The sequence below is a fragment of the Protopterus annectens genome, chromosome 2.part2 (assembly GCF_019279795.1).
Source record: "Protopterus annectens isolate FY-2018-M chromosome 2.part2, PAN1.0, whole genome shotgun sequence".
NCBI classification, from domain to species: domain Eukaryota; kingdom Metazoa; phylum Chordata; order Ceratodontiformes; family Protopteridae; genus Protopterus; species Protopterus annectens.
Genome location: NC_056730.1, coordinates 533,866,726 through 533,889,462, shown reverse-complemented (window position 1 = coordinate 533,889,462; position 22,737 = coordinate 533,866,726). Strand labels below are relative to the sequence as shown.

Sequence of the window (22,737 nt, the reverse complement as noted above, 5' to 3'; positions counted from 1 at the left end):
CAAGGTCACCCCCCCGAGGATGTCTCTTTCGGAGACATCATGGAAATGCTTAGGATAAGGGGGGGGTGGTCTGCCCCCAAGGCTTCCTCAGACGAATCCATGTTCCTGGAGGCGTTCGAAGCAGGTCCATTTACCACTTGGGTGTCCCCTCCGGCTGACCCCTTAGTGGACCTTATCACCACTAGGGCGTAGAAGGAGCCGGACACTGTGGAGCCAGTCCCCAAACGTCCTGACAAGATCCTGAGCCCCCCCTGCAGAGAAATCCCATTGGAGCAAGGGGACCCCCAGTAGATGCCATGTTGGTGGCGGCAGCCACCAAGAGGGAGTTAGCCCAAGAGAGTCTCTCGGTCCATCCCCCGAGCAAGGAGTCTCGCTCGATGAACCATCTCGGGAAGCGGGTCTTTAGTTCAGTGACCTTCACTGTAAGGTCCCTGAACTACATGGCACATGTGATTCGGCTGCAGCGAAACCTTATTAAAGAGTATGCTGCATCGCCCCCGGAGTCCATGTCGGGGGAGGACAAACAGTTGTACTCCACTGGCATGGCCACTCGTAGGTCTATATCCAACACCTCTATGCGGCTTTTATCCCATGCTACAGAGGGAGCCGCTAGAGCCAGCGGAGCAGGCCTAGTTATGAGGCACCAGGCCTTGCTCCGACATTGTGATTTCGTGGAACCCTTCAAGGCGTCCTTTGCGAATGCCCACTTCGATGGTTGTGCCCTATTTGGCAAGACAGTTCGCAAGACATTGGTCCAGAGCGAAAAGGATGGGAAGACGTTGTCTGCCATCGGAGTCTGCTTCTCTGCTCCCCAGAGGTCCTTCTCCAAGAACCAAAAGGGACAGAAGAAGATGTGGTTCCGAAAGTCGTAACAGTCCCAGTCCGCTCCGGACTCCCAGTCCTTCTGCGGCAGAGGAGGACAGGGTGGACGCCGCCCTAGAGGCAGAGGGGCCCGAAGAACTTTGGGTCCAGGGAAACCTTCTCTGATCGGCCCACGCAGCAGCCCTGAGGGGTTGCCCGACTGCTCCACTCTGGAGGCAGTCGGGGGGCGTTTCTCGAGGCACCTGGCAGCTTGGGAGTCCATTACAGAAGACAACCGGGTGCTTCGTATCATATCCAGAGGATAGAAAATTCCCTTTTCTTACATTCCCTATACCCCCAAACACCTCCCTGATGTTCCACCCAGCCAGAGGGAGGCAGCAGCTGCGGAAATTCATCAGCTTTTAGAAAAAGGAGCTATCCAGTCCGGATCGGGTTACTACTCCAGGTTCTTTTTGGTGCCAAAAAAGACGGGGGACCTAAGGCCCATCCTCGATCTTTCCCTACTAAACCTGTCAGTAACCAAAGAAAAGTTCCGGATGGTCACTCTTCAATCTATTCTCCCCCTCTTGCGGGAGAACAACTGGATGTGCTCGATAGACCTCAAGGATGCGTACTACCACATATTGATGGACGAAAGATCCAGGAGGTTTCTCCCCTTCCGGCTGAGAGCCAGTCATTACCAACAGGGTCCTTCCCTTTGTTCTCACCTCAGCCCCCAGGGTGTTCACCAAGGTAGTATTAGCAGTGATAGCAGCCCACCTGAGACTCCAGGGAATGCAGGTTTTCCCGTACCTGGACGACTGGCTCCGCACCCCCCCAAGGCATCTACTGTGCTTAGCCAGGGACTACTTCCTCAACCTTGCTCCACAACTAGGGGTCACTATAAACTCGGACAAGTCCTCTCTTACCCCGACTCGGGTGATAGATTTTATCGGGGCCATACTGGACATCCTCAGACAGCTAGTCTTCCTAACTCCTGACCAGTTGCACACACTGAGGGCACATGTGCGGGCCATCTTCCAATCTTCGAGACCTCTGGCGGGATTGGTCCTGAGGGCCCTAGGCTTCATGGCAGCCGCAATCAATCTTCTTCCCATGGTGCGTCTGAACATGAGAATATTACAGTGGACTCTACAAGTTCAATGGTCCCTTCATCAGTACCCCTTGAATCACCCCGTTCCCCTCAGCAGGGCCTGCAAGAGGGCTCTCGTTTGGTGGCTTCAATCGCCGGACCTCCAGGTGGGTCACCCCTTTGCCACAGCCCCCCCTCTAGCCACAGTGACCACGGACACCTCTAGTCTTGGGTGGGGGAGGCATTATTCGGGCAAGACGGTCCAAGGCACGTGGAATGATTCAGAGACCTTATTGCACATAAATGTTCTAGAGATGAGGGCAGTGCTGTTGTCGTTGCAATCACTTCAGAGTCTTCTACCTGCAGGAACAATTGCGATCCAGTCAGACAGTATGTCTGTGGTATGGTATATCAACAAACAAGGGGGAACCAGGTCTTACCCACTCTGTCGAGAAGCCATGAGAGTGTGGGAATGGGCGATCTCCACCAACCACTTTCTCATTGCAACGCACATTCCGGGATGGACCAACATCCTGGCGGACAGACTGAGTCGCATCAACCTTTCACCTTACGAGTGGTCCCTCAATCCCCAAGTAGCAAGTCAAATTTTAGCCATCTGGGGGCAGCCGTGTTGCGATATCTTCGCATCACCCTCAAACACGAAATGCAACAATTACTTCGCTCTCATTCCCCCTGCCAGGGAAGCCCCGAGGGACGCTTTGGTACATGCTTGGCCACCCGGTCTTCTCTATGCCTACCCTCCTCTTCCCCTGATGCTGAAACTCATTCAGAAAGCCAGTCGGTTGGGGAGCAGGATGATCCTCATTGCCCCATTCTGGCCTCGCCAAGCTTCGTTCCCTTACCTCTGGTCTCATCGAGTGAATCCGCCCTGGATTCTAGATCCCCTCCCGGATCTGATTTCCCACCCCCTGGGGCTCCCAGTCCCCGACCAGGTCAACCTCAAGCTTACGGCTTGGCTGCTCCAGTTCCACTCGTAGGTAGGACTCCCGTATCTCATCTCCGGTTAAAACTATCCTAGTAGCAGCGCACAAGCCCTCTACTAGGAAGGTCTACAGGAGTAAATGGAAGCGTTTCTCTATCTGGGCAGAACGCCATAATTTGGATCCCTTTACAGCCCCCTTGCCTGCGGTGCTGGATTTTCTTTCAAGACTTTTTAATGAGGGAGCTAGCTGTGAAGGTGCAATTAGCAGCTATCTCTCATTATCACGTAGGTAGTGAAATGGGCTCTTTGATTACTACAAAATTGTGCAAAACATTCCTAAAGGACACTTTTCTACTTAGACCTCCAGTAAAGGAACCAGTTCCTCCATGGGATTTGACCTTGGTATTACACGCCTTGACAGCTCCGCCCTTCGAACCGGCGGCGTCTGTAGACCTCAAATACTTGTCGTGGAAAACAGCCTTTCCTAGTGGCTATTACTTCAGCTAGGAGGGTATCTGAATTGCACGCTCTTTCTGTCAAAACCCCCCTACCTAGCCTTTCACAAGGATAGGGTTTACCTCAGAACCAATCCCTCATTCCTTCCGAAGGTAGTTTCTGAGACGAATATTAACCAATCTATCAATTTGCCGGTCTTCTTTCCTAACTACCAGAACAAGGGGGGGTACAAATTGCATTCTTTGGACGTGCATAGACAACTTAGGATGTTAAGTTGTCAATCTCGCCTTCATTCTTGCTTGATGGGTTCGGAGCCGATCCTCGGCTCCGACTCGGCACTTGCTAAGCTCGAGAGTCACTTTTACCAGCTCGAGGCAGCCCCATATCCCATGATGCAAGGCGGTAAGTACCCAGATCTCGTTTGCCGCTTCGCTGATGAGGTCCTCCTTTTACCAGCTCCTGGTAAGTGATTTGCTACTTTGCTATTTTAGCCCCCTTTAACAAAAAAACCCTTTATTATTAGTTTTAATTTAGTTTTAAACATTTTCTGACAGAAAATTCCCTGTCTCTTCTTATTTTTTTAGTCAAACTTTACCCATCCCATCCCCCCCCTGTTAGGGTGTGTGTGTGTGTTTCTAGTTATACCTTTTTGGTATATTTAATTTAAATTATTTGACTGGTGTGTGTGTGCTTGTGTTACACCATGTCAAAAGAAAGGGTCTCAGGCTTTAAGAAGTGTGACTCGTGCTGTCAGAAGATGTCTCTGACAGACGGTCACACTTCTTGCCTGTATTGCCTGGGGCCTCTTCACCTGCAGGACTCCTGTGCTATATGTCATTCTTTCAGCCAGAGAGTCCTGCAGGAAAGAAGAAATAAGTTAATACTCAGGGGCCTTCTTAAGCCGGAGGGCTCTCCGGCTAAGTCGGCTCCATCCAAGACTGCCAAGTCTTCCAAGGCCCAGGCTTCTGTGTCAAAGCCTGCGGCCTCAGCTCCGACTCGTTCTGAGTCGAGATCGGCTCTGGCTGGAGCCGATTCTGGCTTAACTAAGCCTTCGGCACCGATGGCTATCGGTGCCGATTCTGCATTGACCACTTCGGTGTCGGCTCCGATCGGTTCCGACCACCATGTGGCTCAGGCATCGGTGTCGGCTCCGATCGGCTCCGACACCGTTACTTTTGTGGCTGTATCGGCTCCGGCTGGAGCCGATGCATCGAGGCTACCTGTCGGCTCCGATAAGTTGTCGGCTCCGACAGGTTCAATAGTTTCATCGGTTCCGATGGCTCCTTCGAGGAAGAGGTCTAGGTCTCCTTCCTTGGAGCCGATACTTTCGGCTCGGCTTAACCTCTCCCCTCGGAACGGAGCCATCGGAGCCGATCTTCAAGGTCATCCAGGCTTTCTGACCATGACTTTGAGAGAGTGGTCAGTAGATTACTTAAGTCACAGGCACTGGCCCAAATGTTACATAGTCCGTCTCAACAGACGACTATTGGTCCACACCCGTTGCAGTTCCTCCTTCAACTCTACCCCAGAGCTTGGAGTTGGAGTCTTCGAATGGTTACTGCTACGGCTGAGGGACAGATACCCCTTCTGTTCCTTCAGCCTCTACTCTTATCTCCTCTTCGAGACCTTCCTTAGAGGGATTCGGTGGCCGGGCTTCCATGGTCTCCTGTGAGGGGGTGAGTGGCATCGGACCGTTGTCCGAGCCCGCTCTTCCCCTTCCAGCCTCGGCCTTGGTGATCTCCGCTCCGACATCTCCCTCGCAGTCTTCCCTTCGGTGGTCCCTGGAGTTCCTAGCTCTTCGGAACGGGTTCTCTCGGACCTGCCTGGGAGGGAGCATTCGAGGTGATGAAGAGTGTGCTGGCCACTGGTATCAGCCAGCAGTCTGTTCCCTTAGCTCCTCCCTCTATAGTGCCTGTTGACATCTCTGCCACTTCTCTTGCTACAGGACCCAGAGATCCTCCGCCTCAGGTTTCCCCATTGGGAATTTCCCCTCTTCCGAGGATTCTCCTGATGTTTTGGGAGATCCTCCTAGGAAGAGGACTTGTAAGAGGAAACATGTAGACTCCCGAGTCTATCACTTCAGATACTGACTTTGATGAGTCAGAGGGATCCCCAAGATCCCCTCTGAGGATGTCTCCTTCTCAGACATCCTAGAACTCCTTAGACAGAGGGGAAACTGGCCCACCAACAATCCCTCTGAGGATGAGTCAGTATACCTAGAGGCGTTTGGATCTCGGCCCTCCACCTCCTGGGTGTCTCCGCCTTCGACCCCTTATGCAGGTTATTGCCCGAAGGCGTGGGCTGCTCCTGACTCTGTAGAGCCAGTCCCTAGGAGGCCTTCAAAATTTATCACTGCCCGTGTGATAAGCAATTCCTCACTAAGGGTGTCCCGCTGATGCCATGGTGGTGGCTGCTGCCACCAAGAAGGAACTTGCAGATCCTTCCGTACCCGTCCATCCTCCTAATAAGGACTCTAGGACCATGGATAGGTACGGTGGCGGATGTTTTCCTCAGCGACCTTTGCTATGCGTCGCTGAATTACCTATGTCACTTCACCAGACTCCAAAGGGATATCCTTAAGGAGCTAGGTGATGTTGTTCAGGATCCTACAGCTGCAGGAGCTCAGGAAAAAATTGCTTCGCAGCTAGGAACCCTTAATTCCATTGCAAACTCCTCCATGCGGCTAATATCATATGCTGCTGATGGAGCGAGTAGGGCCGCAGGTACAGGTGTGGCTCTTAGACGCCAAGCCTGGATGCGGCTATGTGACTTTGCAGATCCCTTTAAGGCGTCCTTCACAAATTCTCCTTTGATGGGTCAGCTTTGTTTGGCCCTCAAGTGAAGGAAACTTTGACCAGGTGTGAGCAGGACGGCAAGACTCTTTCTGCCGTAGGAGTCCGTTTCCACCCCTTCTAGACCTTACCCCAAAGGACAGAAAGGTGGCAAAATGTGGTTCCGCAAATCCCAAGGAGTCACGCGGATTCACGTGGTCAGTTTACCCCTAGAGGCAGAGGGGTAACAACAACAGACGCCGCTCTAGAGGCAGAGGGGTCCAAAACCAGGGAAACAGAGAGCCTCTCTCTGACAAGCCCTTTCAGCATCCCTGAGATGTTGCCCGGCTGTCCCTCCTTGGAGGCAGTCGGGAAGATTATCACTGTACCCAGAAGCCTGGCATTCCCTCACTCAAGACAGATGGGTACAGTCGATCATATCCAAGGGTTACATAATTCCTTTCGAGGAAAGTCCTTTCCCCTCAAATTCCCTTCCAGATGTACCACCCGGTCTAAGGGAAATTGCAGAGTTAGAAGTCTCAAAACTACTGCAAAAAAGAGCCATTCAGCCAGTTACAACAGACCATTCAGAGCCCGGAATCTACTCAAGGTTCTTTTTGGTCCCCAAAAAGACAGGAGACTGGAGACCAATATTGGATCTCAGCAGACTCAACAAGTCTGTGAGGAAGACAAGATTCCGAATGGTCACTCTTCAGTCAATTCTGCCCTTCTTACAGAAGGACAACTGGATGTGCTCAATAGATCTTCAGGATGCGTACTATCACATCAAAATTCACAGACGCTCCAGGAGATTTCTCCGCTTTCGGCTGGGGTCCAGTCATTTCCAGTTCAGAGCCCTGCCCTTTGGTCCCACTACAGCCCCCAGAGTGTTCACCAAATGCATGGCAGTGGTCACGGCTCACCTGAGACGTCAAGGATTCCAGGTGTTTCCGTATCTCGACGACTGGCTCCTTTCAGCCACCACCAGGCATCAGCTTATTCAAGCCAGGGATTACACAATAAAGCTTTGTACTCTTTTGGGCATCTCGATAAACTTCGAAAAATCATCCTTATCGCCCTGCCGGTCTATTACTTTCATAGGCGCAAACTTAAACACTGTTCGGATGTCAGCTACCCTTACAGATCAAAGAGTTTCAGACATTCAAAGTCATGTCAGGATCATTCTAGCCAACAAGAAAGTACAGGCCAGAATGGTTCTAAAGGTATTAGGCCTCATGGCTGCGGCCATTACTCTTCTTCCCTGGCTCGCTTCTACATGCGCCTTCTTCAGTGGATGCTGTTCACACAGTGGTCGTACCAACAACTTCCAATGCGTCACCAGATTCTGGTGACACAGACTTGCAAAGATCATCTTGCTTGGTGGATCACATCTCCTCAGGTTCACCAAGGCAGACACTTTGTACCCCCATCCCGATAGCCACTGTCACCACGGATGCCTCCCTGATCGGGTGGGGGGGTCATTATCAGGGCAGGATGGTTCATGGGACGTGGCAGCCGTTCGAGTACCACCTGCACATAAATGTCCTGGAGATGAGAGCAGTGCCTTTAACGTTGCAAGCCCTCAACGACTTTCTTCCCGTAGGGACAATTGCAGTCCACACAGACAACATGTCTGTAGTTTGGTATATCAACAAACAGGGCGGAACCAAGTCCTACCCCTTGTGTCGAGAAGCGCTCAGACTATGGCAATGGGCGATCTCCTCTCATCGGTTTCTGGTAGCAACGCATATCCCTGGAAAAACCAACATTGTAGCGGACAGATTGAGCAGAGCTATTCTCATGCCTCACGAGTGGTCTCTCAAGCAATCTATAGCGGAAGAGATTTTTCTGGAATGGGGTCGTCCATGTTGCGATCTTTTTGCTACTCCCCAAAACAGCAAATGCCCAGACGTCTTCTCTCTCTCTTCCCTCTTCCAGGCCATCCCCCCAGAGACGCTCTGACCCAGGATTGGCCCCAGGGACTTCTTTATGCCTTCCCTCCATTTCCTCTGATCCCTCAAGTTATCCAGAAAGCTACCGTTTTGAGAGCCAAATTGATTCTCATTGCCCCTTACTGGCCTCGACAAGTTTGGTTCCCGTTCCTCCATCGTCACCTTTTGGTGCAGCCGTTGTATCTGGACCCAGTGCCAGATCTTCTGATTCACCAATCCGGTCAGCTGCACCGGTCTATCCCTTCTCTCAACCTCACAGCATGGTTGCTCCACTTCCTTCCTTAGCCAGGCTTCCTTTGATCTCTAACCCAGTTAGAGACATCATAGTAGCTTCTTTAAAATCCTCTACCAGGAGGATTTATACAAGCAAATGGAAACGTTTCTCTTATTGGGCTAAGGCCAAGAATATTGATCCTTTCACTGCCCTGTTCAGGCAGTCCTGGACTTCTTAGCAGAGATTTTTCATGCAGGCTCCTCTTCTTCCACAGTCAGAGTTCAATTGGCTGCTATCTCCAACTTTCATGTCGGGTGCAGATCACAATATTATGTCCCATAGGCTCTGCAGGGCCTTCTTGAAAGGAATTTTCCTACTAAAGCCTCCAATCAGGAATCCTCCTCCTCAGTGGGATCTAAATTTAGTGCTGACATCCTTGATTCTTCCCCCCTTCGAGCCAGCTGTTTCTTGTTCCCTGAAATTTCTTTCTTGGAAAACTTTATTCCTAGTGGCTATTACATCGGCCAGGAAGGTGTCTGAACTTCATGCTCTATCGGTTCGACCCCCCTATTTGGTTTTTCACAAAGACAGAGTATCTTTGAGAACTAATCCGACCTTTTTGCCTAAGGTCGCTTCAAAGACCAATCTGAATCAATCCATTGATCTTCCTGTATTTTTCCCAAACTATTCAGACAGAGCCGAACAAAAACTACATTATCTTGATGTCCACCGTCAACTCAGATATTATTTGGACAGAACAAAAAAATTTAGGAAATCTGATCAACTTTTTGTTTCCTATGCGGATAATAAGAAAGGCCTTCCTGTTTCTAAAGTGACCTTGTCTAGATGGCTTTCTTCGGTCATCTCTGAAATTTATCTGCTCAGGGGAAAACAGCTGTGCTCAAAACCTAAAGCACATTCAACTAGGAGCTTAGCTACTTCTACAGCCTTTCAAGCTAGACTTCCTTTAGACACTATTTGTGCAGCGGCCACTTGGGCCACTCCTCACACTTTTGTTTCCCATTACAAATTGGACTTGGCCTCCAGGGACAGAGCCAGTTTTGTCTCTACAGTCCTCAAGAGTCTGTTCCATTGAGCCACCCAGGATAGAGGTGCTAGGGACGCGGTCCCATCAAGCAAGAATGAAGGCGAGATTGACAACTTAACATTAAGAAGTTATGTACCTACCATAACGTTCCATGTTAGTTGTCTTCTCTCGCCTTCTTTCTTGCGACCCTCCCTCCTTCCCCAGGCCTGGACAGACCTTTTATAAGAAATTATTATGCTGAAGACCATTCAGACCTGGTTCTTCTTCCATCCTGTAAGTTTTCTTTCTTCCTTTTGGAAGTATTTTATGCTTGGTGCTATTGCCCTTTGTCATCAAACGAGATCTGGGTACTTACCGCCTTGCATCATGGGATATGGGGCTGCCTCGAGCTGGTAAAAGTGACTCTCGAGCTTAGCAAGTGCCGAGTCGGAGCCGAGGATCGGCTCCGAACCCATCAAGCAAGAAAGAAGGCGAGAGAAGACAACTAACATGGAACGTTATGGTAGGTACATAACTTCTTATTTTACATTCATAGGACATCTGGTCATAGGCAATCTGACCAGTTGTTCGTCTCCTTTGCCAAATTTAATCTAGGTAAACCAGTTTCTAAAGTTACCTTATCGAAATGGATTTCACAGTGTATCATCAAATCTTATCAAAATTCCGGCAGGCCCGCACCTCAGGGAGTTCGTGCCCATTCAACTCGGTCCATGGCTACATCTGCTGCCTTCAAATCCAGAGTTTCCTTGGATGATATCTGTTCAGCAGCCACTTGGGCCTCATCTCATACCTTTATCAGTCATTATAAGCTGGACATTATCTCCAGAGGGAGAACTTCTTTTGGCTCCGCAGTGCTCCGGAATATCCTTCCATGAAGGCCGCCCAAGGTTTAGGTAGCTGGGGACTCTGTCCCACAGGTTGCAGACCAAATTAAGTTAACCACTTCAGATTAAGAAGTTATGTACTCACTATAACGTTCCATCTGAGTGGGTAAACTTAATTTGTCTGCAACCATTCCCCCCTCCATCCCCCTGACCTTCAGAGGTGTTTTATGTTCTATAGTGGTGTACCTTTCCGAGAAGGTAGTTACTTGCCTGCTATTGTGGTTGCGGGCAAACTTGATCTGAGGTCAGTCAGGGATGGCAGGGGATTATGGGTAAGGGGAGGAGCTAGGAGCTCGGATCTAAGCTTTGTAAAAGTTGCTGGCTCGGATCCGAGATCGGATCCGTATCCCACAGGTTGCAGACAAATGAAGTTTACCCACTCAGATGGAACGTTATGGTGAGTTACATAACTTCTTATTTTATCAGCCTGGGAGCTGAACATTCATTGGGGAAGCATATTAGGTTTCTGTTTCTAGAAGCTGTATATGTATGATTGTGTGTTTGTATATATACAGAAACTCTAACCCACTGATTCCCTTTCTCATCAGATCACTAAAACAGGCTTTATCATGCTTCCAACAAGTACAGCTCTCCCATTTTACTGCAGCAATGCACCTGCTTCAGCACTCAAGTAAAACATGAATTAATGAGTAGCACTCTGTACAGGGCATCTGTGTGTCTGTGTGTGTGTTTGTGTGTGTGTGTCTGTTTCTTTGTGTAAGTATGGGTCACATGTCTCACACGCACACACACACACACACACACACATGCATCAACGGGTAAAAATATGACACAGTTAAACCATTCAGTAAAAATACAAGCCAAACTAGAATCTTCTCTGTGTAAAAACTTAAAACTACTGTAGTGGAGGTCCAAGGGATATATGCACATTACAACTGAAGGATACACCAGTGTTCATAGGTTCCTAGGTAGGTACTAGGCTATTGGCCCTAGGGCCTATATAAGCCTAGCCAAAAAGGTATTGTGGCTTTCGTCATCCAAGAAAATTATTTTCTTGTGCCCCTGTCGAGCAGAGCCACAGAGGTGATCCCGGGGTGAATTTCCTATTTCCCATCCAGTCATCAAGATTTTTCTTCAAGAGTGCTAATGAGGAGCTTTGTTTGATATACATAGGTAGTTTGTTCCAGAGTATGGGAAGTCTCTGGAACAGGAATCTATCCCTCCAGCATGTTCTGTTTATTGTGGTTTAGGTCCCTAGAGCGTGTAGCTCGGACGGTTTGGGATTTCCTTAAGTGGAGCATGTCCAACAGCTCTGGGTTTGACATAGCTTTGTATGTTAGGCAGAGATCACCTCTGAGTAGGAGATATGTGACAGAGTAAAGCTGGAGTTTTTTGAGATGGTCTGTGTAGGGCATCTGTTTGAGGCCAGTAATCCTCTTTGTGAGGTATTTCTGCGGCCTTTCCAGTTGTTGTAGATGTCTTGTGAGATACATACCAAAAGGGGCATTGTACTCCATAATGGGTCTGATGAGTGACGAGTAGAGAGGAACAATGACCTCTTTTTTTTCCTAGATGAGAAACCTTTTGTGATGAGGTGTGCCACGTAGAATGATTTCCTGACTACTGTGGTGATGTGATTATCAAAGGAGAGACTACTGTCCACCTGTGTCCCAAGGGCTCTTATCACACTTTCGGTGTTAAGTAGGCTACCACCTATGTGGTAGCTCATGGGTGCAGTTTTTACCAAAGGGGGTGGCAGTGCACCTTTTGGCATTGAGCTTGAGGCCATGGCTTTGACACCAGGCATCTGTCTCCATGAGACCCTTTTGTAGGATGTCCACATCATTAGGAATTTCGATTATGGCTCCTAGTTTACAGTCATCTGCGAACTTTGTTAGCCAAAGACCTTCTGTGTTAGCCTGTACTTCAGAAAAGTAGATACCAAACAGGAGAGGACCCAGGACTGAACCCTGTGGTACTCCACTTGTCACTGGTCTGAAGTTGGATTTGGAGTCTGCTACTTTCACAGTGTGGGTTCTGTCAGTGAGCCAGTTGGCAACCCATCTTGTGACATAGGGATTTATACCCAGTTTAGTGAGATTATCTATAATTCCAGAGTGGGGGATGGTGTCAAAAGCCTTGGCGAGATCTAGATAGGCTGTGTGAACCATCTTACCCTTGTCTACGGCTTTGGTGACTGCTTCAAAAAAGTCTGTCAGGTTTAGGAGACATGATATGCCTTTTACAAACCCGAACTGGGTGGGGTCCACAGTTTGGAGATTACCAATGTCATTTTTTATACGTTCCATGATGATACGTTTCACGTCCTTGCAGACCAGGCTCGTTAGGCTAAGGGGGCGGTAGTTCCCATGGTCCAATGGTGGCTCCCCCTTTGTGGAGTGGGATAACCGTTGCTGTGCCCCATTCAGTGGGCACACAGCCTGAGGTGAGGCAATGATTCAACATGGTGCTTAGGTGGGCTGCCAGTTCATTGTGCAGTTCGTGTAGAATGCAGCCTGTGATGTTGTCAGGTCCCATGGATGCTGTGTTCATGGCTTTGGAGAGTGTGGTTTTTACCTGTGCAGCCATGATTACAGGAACTTTGCATTCTTCTGGTATAGAGATGGGCCCTTTAGGGGGTGAGAGGGGGTTAAAGTTAGCACTGAACCTGCCTGCCATGAATTTGGCAATATCAATTGGTTCTGTATATTTAGTGCCATTGTGCTGTAACTCAGAACAGATCTGAGTGTTGCCATTGAGATTCGTGACATAGCTATAGAATGCTTTGTGGTTGTCTTTAGAATCAGTGGCTATTTTGTTTTTGTAACTAGCTTTGGAGGATTTTATGAGGGATCTCAGCTTCTTACTGAGGCTGACCAGGGAGTTCCTTCAATCATGGGATTTTACTCTTTTTTGCAACAGTTTCTTTCTTCTATTGTAGAGTTTGTTTATGGCAGGGGACCACCAGATTGGCCTCCTTTTTCTGAAGGATAGCCTCTTGGTTCTGTTGGGGATAGCATGATCCATGCACTCATGTAAGTGCTTATAAAGTGCATTTGTGTAGGATTCAGCAGTCGTACCTCTATTGTCCGTGTGCATGGGTGTTGTGAAGTTTGACACTTCTATCTTAAGAAACGTGAAGTTGGCTTTGAAAGAATTTTTTACGGTGGTTTCCCTAATGGGAGGTGGGGGCGCGATGTGGGTGTCTAGGGTGATTAGCTTGTGGTCAGATCAGACCAACGAGGAACTGACCTCTGGTGTGGAACACTGGTCGCCCATATTGGTAATGACCAGGTTTAGGATATTGCTGCCCCTGTTGGGGGTGTGGATAAGTTGAACCAAGGCATTGGAATTTATGAATTCCAGAAAACGTTGAGCAAAAGAGTTGGTACATGAGTAGTTTTCCCAGCTGGGGTAGTTGAAATCGCCCATTATTAGGGTGTTGGGTTGTACCCTAATATTTTCCAGTGTATCAAGAAATGAGGAGTGGGAATCCTGGGTCATGGTGGGGGATCTGTAGCAAGTTACAGTTTGGATTGCGGTCTTGCCCAGAGTTAGTTGCACTTGGATAATCTTGGATGCATTAAACTGAGCAACTAGCCTGGAGGTGTAGATGTCCTTAATGAATATGGACATGCCTCCTCCTTTAGTGTTTCGGTCCAGGTTAGGTGACCGAAAGGTGTGGTATGAGTTATACCCTGGTAATGCAGGGGTGCTCTCTGAAGCCTTGAACCAGATCTCTGTCACTGCACAGATGTCGATGTTCTCCATTTTAAGGAGTGCCTCGAGTGAATCCATTTTGAGATTTAGACTTCTAGCATTGAATAGCATTACCCTCAGAATTTGCTTGCTTGTATCTGTTAAGGTGGTGAATTTGTCATTTGAACCTTGCCTAAAAAATGGCACTAAGGGGTAGCCAGAGTATTAGCCAGTATCCGGAATCCCAAGGGTGACAGGTGCAGGCCATCTCTGGCAAAGCATTGTGCTCTGTTGATCATGTCATCCCAGCCACACAGATACTGGATCCCCTGAGATGACACCAGAAGCTTAGCCAATTGTTGAAGTCAATCATGTTGTCCTTGCACTGTGATATTCTGGGTGATGGCAGGATGCTACTTAGGGCTAGTGTCATACCTGCCTGGGCTACAAGATCGAAGAGCTCCTCCATGCCTCTTTTCATGTAGTCCAGGGAGCTACGTCTCAGGTCATTCACACATTCACACCAACATGAACAATGACAGAGTCATATTTGTACTTGTGGAGTGACCTGAGTGCGTGCGTTATGTGGTGGATCCTGGCACCCAACAGGCAGCTGACAGTAACTTTCTCCTTGTTTAGCCTGGTGAGTGGAACATCATTGTGCCTGACTATAGAGTCACCTATGACTAGAGTGTTGGGTACGTTGTTATGCCTTATGGGCTGTGGTTGAGTGGCACACTGAGTTTGTGGGATATGTATCATTTAGGTTGTGTTGAGGGGCTGGAGGTTGCTTGTGTTTCTGCTTTGCAGGTCTCTGTTGCTTGAGCAGATTTTTATTGAGAGCATCCGCAAATGTAGGTGTGTGTTTCGAGTTTCTATGTGTGTGTTTTGGTGGTGTAGGTTTTGAGGGACTATGTGATGAGTGTGGTGTGGTGCATGTGTTTACCTTCTCCTCTTGACTGTCTAGTCCAGTCTTGGGTGAAGAGAGCTTTGCTTCCAGTTTGGCTGTACAAGTGCATCTCTCCCAGGTTGCAGTGTTGGGTGGTAGGAGGATTGGGTTTTCTGTCTACATGAGGCAATTGCTGCATTGTCCTAAGATGCCCAGCTTCATCAGGTAGACGGGAGAAAACACCGGGAGCTGACCCTTAGACATGCCTGGATAGGTGCTTATTAAGTACTGAAACTGTTTTCCTCTAGACAAGTGGGGGAAGTTGAGTGCTGTAGTAATTTGTAGCTTATTTAGTGCGTACAACGAGTTCTGAACAAGTGATGAGCTCAAAGAAACAGATTTTAGTGCTAAAACTAAAAAAAATGGCTAGTTCTAAGGGACAATTTGAAGAGCAGACTTTATGGCGGCGGGAATAGTTTAACCCTAGCTAAGATGCGATTCATACAGTGTGTGTGTATGTATATATATATATATATATATATATATATATATATATATATATATATATATATAAAAACAGTAGCAAATGAGCAAACTGATATAAGCCAATTAACCAATAAAAAGCTAAAAACTGAGCCCCGTTCCAGCAGTCTTTCATCATACAAATTCTAACTGCACACTCCTGCCGCTAGGGTGCAGGGGAACCTTCTCCAAAAAAAGATGGTCTGGATTAGTGCTCAAGTTATACAAACAAAGCTAGATTCAGCAGGTCTGAATTTAGTCTGTGCTACAGCAAACAAGGCGTAGCAATTTCAGAAAGAAACAGTTCAAATAAGCAGGCACAATAAGCCTTTAACCAGAAACTCCCAGCTCAGAAGGGCAGAATCTACCCTCTCCTCCCACAGGAGTGTAGACCACACCTTCGTAATGTAAAATAACTGGCCCAAAGCCCAAGTGCTTAAACCAGAACTAATACACTTTTAGAATAACAGACACTAAGCCTTCAATCAGCAACTCCCAACTTAGAAGGGTGTAAGCTACCTTTCCTGCCACAAAAATGCAGACCACAAACCTTCTTAATGTAAAACAACTGGTCTGAAGCCCAAGTGCTTCAACCAAAGGCTTAGAAAAACAGTTACAATTTAATCAGGCTACTAACAAGCAGTAATATATGCAGCAGAATAAATGCAATTAAGTACTTTTAAGAACAAGCAGCAAAAGCAAAATAAAGTAGGAAGAAACACAAATAAAGTAAAAGCATAAATAAAGTGCAAATTTTTTTATATAACAATAGAAAATGAGCAAACTGATTTAAACAAATTACCCAATTAACCAGTAAAAAAGCTCAAAACTGAGCCCTGTTCCAGCAGTCTTCAATCAGATAAGTTCTAACTGCACACTCCTGCCACTAGGGTGCAGGGGGGACCTTCTCCAAAAAAATGGTCTGGATTAGTGCTCAAGTTATACAAAAAAACTATGTTCAGGATGCCTGAATCTAGTCTATGCTACAGCAACCAAGGCACATCAATTTCAAAAAGAAGCAGTTCAAATAAGCAGGCACAATAAGCCTTTAACCAGAAATTCCCAGCTCAGAAGGGCAGAATCTAGCCTCTCCTCCCACAAGAGTGCAGACCACAAGCCTTCTTAATGAAAAATAACTGGCCTGAAACCCAAGTGCTTTAACCAGAACTAATACACTTTTAGAACAAAAGACACTGAGCATTCAATCAGCAATTCCCAACTTAGAAGGATGTAAGCTACCTGTCCTGCCACAACAGTGCAAAGCACAAACCTTCTTAATGTAAAACAACTGGTCAGGAGATCAAGTGCTTAAACCAAAAGGCTTAGAGTAACAGTTACAATTTAATCAGGCTACTACCAAGCAATAATAAATGGAGCAGAATAAATAAAATTGAGTACTTTTAAGAAGGGGTAAAAGCAAAATAAAGTGCAATCTTTTTTTAGTAAAGTGCAAGGAGAGAGGAAGAAGGATCAGAAGAACAATTCAAGGTTAAGAACCTAAGTGAGTTGGCCTTCTCAAATGTTCTCTCTGTATTAAGTAGAGTGAACACCAGACTGAGAGGGGTGTCCTAGATCAAACTTACAGTAGGGGCGGACAACTGCAAAGCCACCAGCTATAACACCACCACAAGAATGGGGGGAGGGGGACTTCATTTACATGGCATCTGAATACCCATGATTTTTACATCTTTATATGTACATTCAGGCTCATGAGCTGTAGACATCCCATGTTTCAGTCTTCTTTTGATCTTATCATTATCATTACAGCGTGAATAGAAAGTTTGGCTGTACTTTACAAACACAGAGCATAAAATCAATCATAACACCGTAAACATTAAGACACCTGCAAAATTTCCCAAACCAAAGGGTTAAAATGTGACATAGACAAACCACTCAGTTAAAATTGCAAGAAGGACCTAGCCAAGATAGAGTCTTCAATGTTTAGTGACATAAACCTCCTATAGTGGAAGTTTATTATATAGTATATAATCTTTTTTCTTCTTTTAGCTGTTCCATTAGGGGTCACCACAGCAGATTATTTGTTTCCATTTCTTCCCGTCCTCTGCATCTTGCTCGGTCACACGAACCACCTGCATGTCCTCTCTCATCACATCCATAAACCTTATCTTAGGCCTTCCTCTTTTCCTCTTACCTGGCAGCTCCATCCTTAACACATTCTTCCAGTATACCCAGTATCCCACCTCACCACATGTCCAAACCAACACAATATCTGGCTTTGTCTCCAAACTGTCCAACCTGAGCTGACCCTCTAATATACTGATTCCTAATCCTTCCCATCCACGTCACACCCAGTGCAAATCGTACCCTGTTTAACTCTGCCACCTCCTTCTCTAACTCCTGTCTTTTTGTCAATGCCACTGTCTCCAACCCATATAACATAGCTGGTCTCACTACCGTCGTGTAGACCTTCCCTTTCACTCTTACTGGTACTCGTCTGTCTCAAATCACCCCTGACGCTCTTCTCCACCCCGCCTGTACTCTCTTCTTCACCTCTCTTCCACACTCACCTTTGCTCTAAACTGTTGATCCCAAGTATTTAAACTCATCCACCTTCGCCAACTCCTACTCCCTGCATCCTCGCCATTCCTCTATCCTCCCTCTCATTCACACACACATATTCTGTCTTACTCCTGCTGACCTTCATTCCTCTCCTCTCTAGAGCATATCTCCACCTCTCCAGGATCTCCTCAACCCGTTCCCTTCTCTCACTACAGATCACAATGTCATCCATAAACTTCATAGTCCACAGGGACTCCTGTCTGATCTCGTCTGTCAACATGTCCATCACCATTGCAAATATGAAAGGGCTCAGAGCTGATCCTTGATGTAATCCACCTCCACCTTGATTGCATCTGTCACTCCTACCGAAGACCTCACCACTGTCACACTACCCTCGTAATATCCTGTACCATTCTTACATACTTTTGTGCCACTCCTGACTTCCTCATACAATACCACAGCTCCTCTCTAGGCACCATGTCATATATACATATGTATGCAAATGGCCCCTTAGACATATCAGTGTCTCAGCTACATGACTTTTGATGTTTTAAGTCTTTCTGGGTGCATTCAGCCCAGTAGAGCACCCATGTGGAGAACATTTTTTCCCTATATCCCCTTTATTTTTCTTACAAGGGCAGTCACTGACGGTCATTGTAAATCGTGTCTCTTTTTCTCGATGAGACTGCAAGATTCACCGACATAGAATTACTGCAGTCATACTTGTATATCAATGAAGTAACAGTGGCATGTTGATCTGAATTAGTGTTTGTAAACCTTTAATAAATACTCAGGTTACCTGCTCTTGACTAGTTACTCTGAAGTTCTTTATGCAGCTTTTTGACTTTGTCCTTCCACTAAGTGCCGATGCTGTATTTGAAAAGATTTACAAGACTTAATCCACGTACCCAACCATCAAATATTTAATTAAATAAAGTTGAATTGTACAGAGATTGTATCATACCGTTCTACTTGCAGAAATTCGGTCAGGCACAGAAGGTTGCAGGGTTCAACATATGACCTAAAAGCTGCCCTTGTTATCTGTACAGTTTGAAAATAATGTCCCTTCTGCCTCATGTTTCTCAGCCAGTTCATCATGTATTCAGAGTTGTGAAGAACTTTTTGGCTAGTGTGTCCTAAGAATGCAGGAATAAGTCACGGCTTTTCCTGCTTGTGATTCTTTTTTTTTTTTTTTAGACGTATTGCCAGTCCATTGGTTCTGTGTACTCTACTGGAACTATTAGGTTTGTGAGCTTTGAGAATGTACATGCCAATAAACATGTTCAGATTTTTAAAAATAAAACTAATGTCTCTGTTGACAGATTTAGTATAATGTTTAGAGAAATATTTTAATGTAGACAGTTGTTACATTTGTTTTAAACTGAAAGGTAGTAAATCATGACAAGAAAAGTTCATGTAATTCTAAGCAGGTCATAAAATTCTACTAACTGTAGAAATATTGTTAATATTTCTTGAACATTTTATAGTACGAGTACTGTAATCATGCTCTAAAATCAATAGAAAAATGACCTTGCTATAGCGATGTTTATGTATAAGGACCAAGTCAGAATAAACTTGTTATAGTGAAGATGTTCTTCATGTTTCACTTTTGCAATCATAGCTGGTAATATTTCCTGTAGTGGAAGTCCTTGGCAGGCCGGACTACCAGAGAATTTCCTCCTCCTCCTAAAGTCGGTGGACACCCTGACCAGCATCAAGATGTCTGAGTATAAAGGGAGTCAGCTAGTACCATAACCTTGGTTCTTTCTTGCTGTCAGAGTCCAAATCAGAGTGTTAGTTAGTATGTCAGTCGTGCAACTCTCAACCCGGAAACATCAAAAGTCTGGACAAAGGCCCATGAAAAATAGGTACAAATCTGTACACTGGTTAACATAGCATTTGCATACATAATTATTTAACCCCCCACACTCCAATGGAATTGTGGTATATGAATTTTCAAACGCAAACTGAAGAACAGACAACCAAAATATGGCCCCAGACATCGAGACCCTGTAGTAAATGGTAACCATTTTCTTTTAAATGTGTAGCAATGATGTATGTTCACTGGGAAGCGAGAAGATGATGAACCTTACGATTTTGTTTTCTGTGACTTACAGTATGTGGGTTTTTATGGTAAAAGTATGGCATTTAATGGTAGGCAATATTCTAATTTTAGCAAAAGAATATTATAGCTTGCCAGGACCTCCAAAAGTCATTCTTTATGGCCTACTGATCAGTTTGTGCCACCCGGGGCTGTCTTTGAGTTTGCTGCCCTTCCCCCCCCTCACAAAATCATGATCGAATAGGGCCTCCCCCATATACAGCCCTCCCCCCTGCAGCCATTCCAATGTCCCATTACTTGGCTATTTTGCCTCATTTACCATACACATTGTAATGTACATACTGCTTTACTTGTACAATGATTTGGATTTCATTTAAAAGTTTTATTTTACATTTTAAAGCACAAACACTAATAGACATCTGCTAAACAAAGCAATGCAGTCACACAATGAAAATAGGCTTAGCATTAAAACTTCTCTGCCCTTGAAACTCACATTCAATGAAGCAGCATTGAAACCCACATTCAAAGAAAATACATCTGGCCAGTGGCAGATAAAGATTACCTTTGGGCTGTTTTCAAATCATAGTAGGCCCCTTGCACATGAAACTTGCATGTGTTCTTTGATGTATCTTCCTGACTGTATTAAATTATATTCCTTGTATAATACAGTACAGTTCTTAGCGTTTTAAATTTATTGTTTTGAACATTTTCCAGTAAACATTAAAATAAAATGCATGCACCAATAATGACAAAGCTGCCCAATTCAGAGCATTTCCATCATAAAATGTCTACTTCAACTTCTACAATCCACCAGTATCAGTAAATAGGTTCATAGGTTTGTACTAGGCTATGGCTCTAGGGCCTATACAAGCCTAGCCATAACAATTCCCTGGCTGTTTCTTCCCACACTATTTACTTCCCTGGACCCCTGTCTAGCAGGGCAACTGACGTGATCCCCGGGGTGAATTTCCTTACTCCCATCCAATCATCAAGGTTCCTTTTGAAGAGGGCCAAAGAGGTGCTTTGCTTGACATGTATGGGCAGTCTATTCCAGAGTCTGGGGAGTCTCTGGGTCAGGAACCTATCCATCCAGCATCTTTTGTTTATTGTGATGACAAGGTTTAGATCCCTGGAGTGTGTGGCTCTGAGGGATTGGGATTTCTTTAAGTGTAGCATGCCCAACAGTTCTGGGTTTGCATAATCTCTGCAGAAGTAAGAGTCATCTAAATAATTCCACATTAAAGAGATCTGTACTGAACGAAGAGGTTGCTGCTAGCAAACAACTTTATATTTCATTGTTTCATCTACAAATAAAATGCCTGTTGCTCTTGAGGAATAAATTGCCTATGTTACATTAAAAATGATAAGATAGTAATATTGCAAGAGGGAATGAATGGCAAACTGATAACAGGTTCATAGTTATTAGTTATCGCTGCCAAAGAGGACATTCTCAGGACTTCAGCACCCACCCCCTTTAAAAGTACAACACAGTACAGTATCAGCAATGCATCTGTATACTGTGGGAGTAGAACCCACAGCCTTCTGAATCAAAAGCAAGTATTTAACCTGTTGTACTATGAACAGTGCAAGCAGACTCAGCATAAGCAGCACTAAACTTCTCTTCTCCTGAAGTTCTCAGCTCCTTGTAAAATCCATTTGACACTCAACGGTATCTCTCTCAACTTTGCAGCACAAGAAATCTGGAAAAAGCCAAACCTTAAGCGGTGGACAAAAGCCCAAAAAACAGGGACACATTTTAAATATTGCTTGTATAATCTTGAAAAGTTGCTAGAAAAAAATGTTGTGTTACCACCATGCGTTTCACTGTCAAAACATGAACCCAGGACCCTGTACACTACTGTCAGAGCAACATACCACTATGCCAGATCAGCAGTTTCCTGAAATATCGGACGACTGAAACTTAAATGGCTATCATTTAGTGAATTCAGTTCTCACCATAGCTCTCAACCTCTTAGTACAAAACACCTGGACAAAGCCAATAATGGGTGAATACAGCCCCCAGACATATTCAGTGAATTCAGTTCTCACCATAGCTCTGAACTTCTTAGCACAATAAACCTGGAGAAAGCCAGTAATGGGGAAATACAGCCCCCAAAATAGGGGGGCACATTTAAATATTAATGTTATAAACTTAGAAAATGTCTAGAATAAAAGGTTTTGTATTACCATTCAAATGCCTGTCGTTATTTAGTGAATTCAGTCCTTCACTGACTTGCCACAAAAATCCAGAAAACCGCAGATTTTATGAGGAACAGAACAGGCAAAAAATCTGGGAAGTTTTCACAAGTGGTGGTGGGTAGGGACTTTAGGCTCTTGTTACCTGTACTTATTTGTATTATTCGGTACTGAGAGTAATGTAGTCCATTTTGAAAATTAATCCTCCTTGGAAAATGCAATTGACCCTGGAAGATAATACCATAACAACTGGGTTATTAACAGACTGAGATCATGCCTTGTGATCACAATCACCAAGAATATTAATTAACTCAAACAACAAAGAGCATTACTGTTTATTCATTAGTCCTCCACTCTGTATTGTATTGCTGCTCAGAAATCTTGCCTTTTCACTGAAGACACCTTTACACATGGTATCATTTTCCATGTCATGTGAATATTGTTACTGATTAATCCTAGTAAGAATCAGAAAAAAATAAAATTCCTGTTAGTCTGGCGTGGTAGCAGTTATAGTTCCTGCCAGGTGTGGCAGGTTGCAGGGTTGGCTCCCTCACGGTTAGAGGCTTGCAAATCCTAAGGGTGGTAAAACATGTCCAGTCGTGAGTTAATTTCTGCATAGCTCCCACCCTGGACAGGTATTTTCCATATATTGAAAATCCCTAATTTAAACTCCACCTGTGTTGTAATCAGGTGCAGTAGCTCTGAAGAGAGGCACAAAGTATATAT

General features: G+C 45.7%; 1 protein-coding gene across 1 annotated transcript in view; it reads left to right on the top strand.

Annotated features, from left to right (window-relative positions):
- Positions 1–22,737, top strand: part of LOC122795967 (rho-related BTB domain-containing protein 2-like) — a 1,395,721-nt gene that overhangs the window by 1,095,904 nt on the left and 277,080 nt on the right. The gene's annotated exons all lie outside the window — the stretch shown is intronic.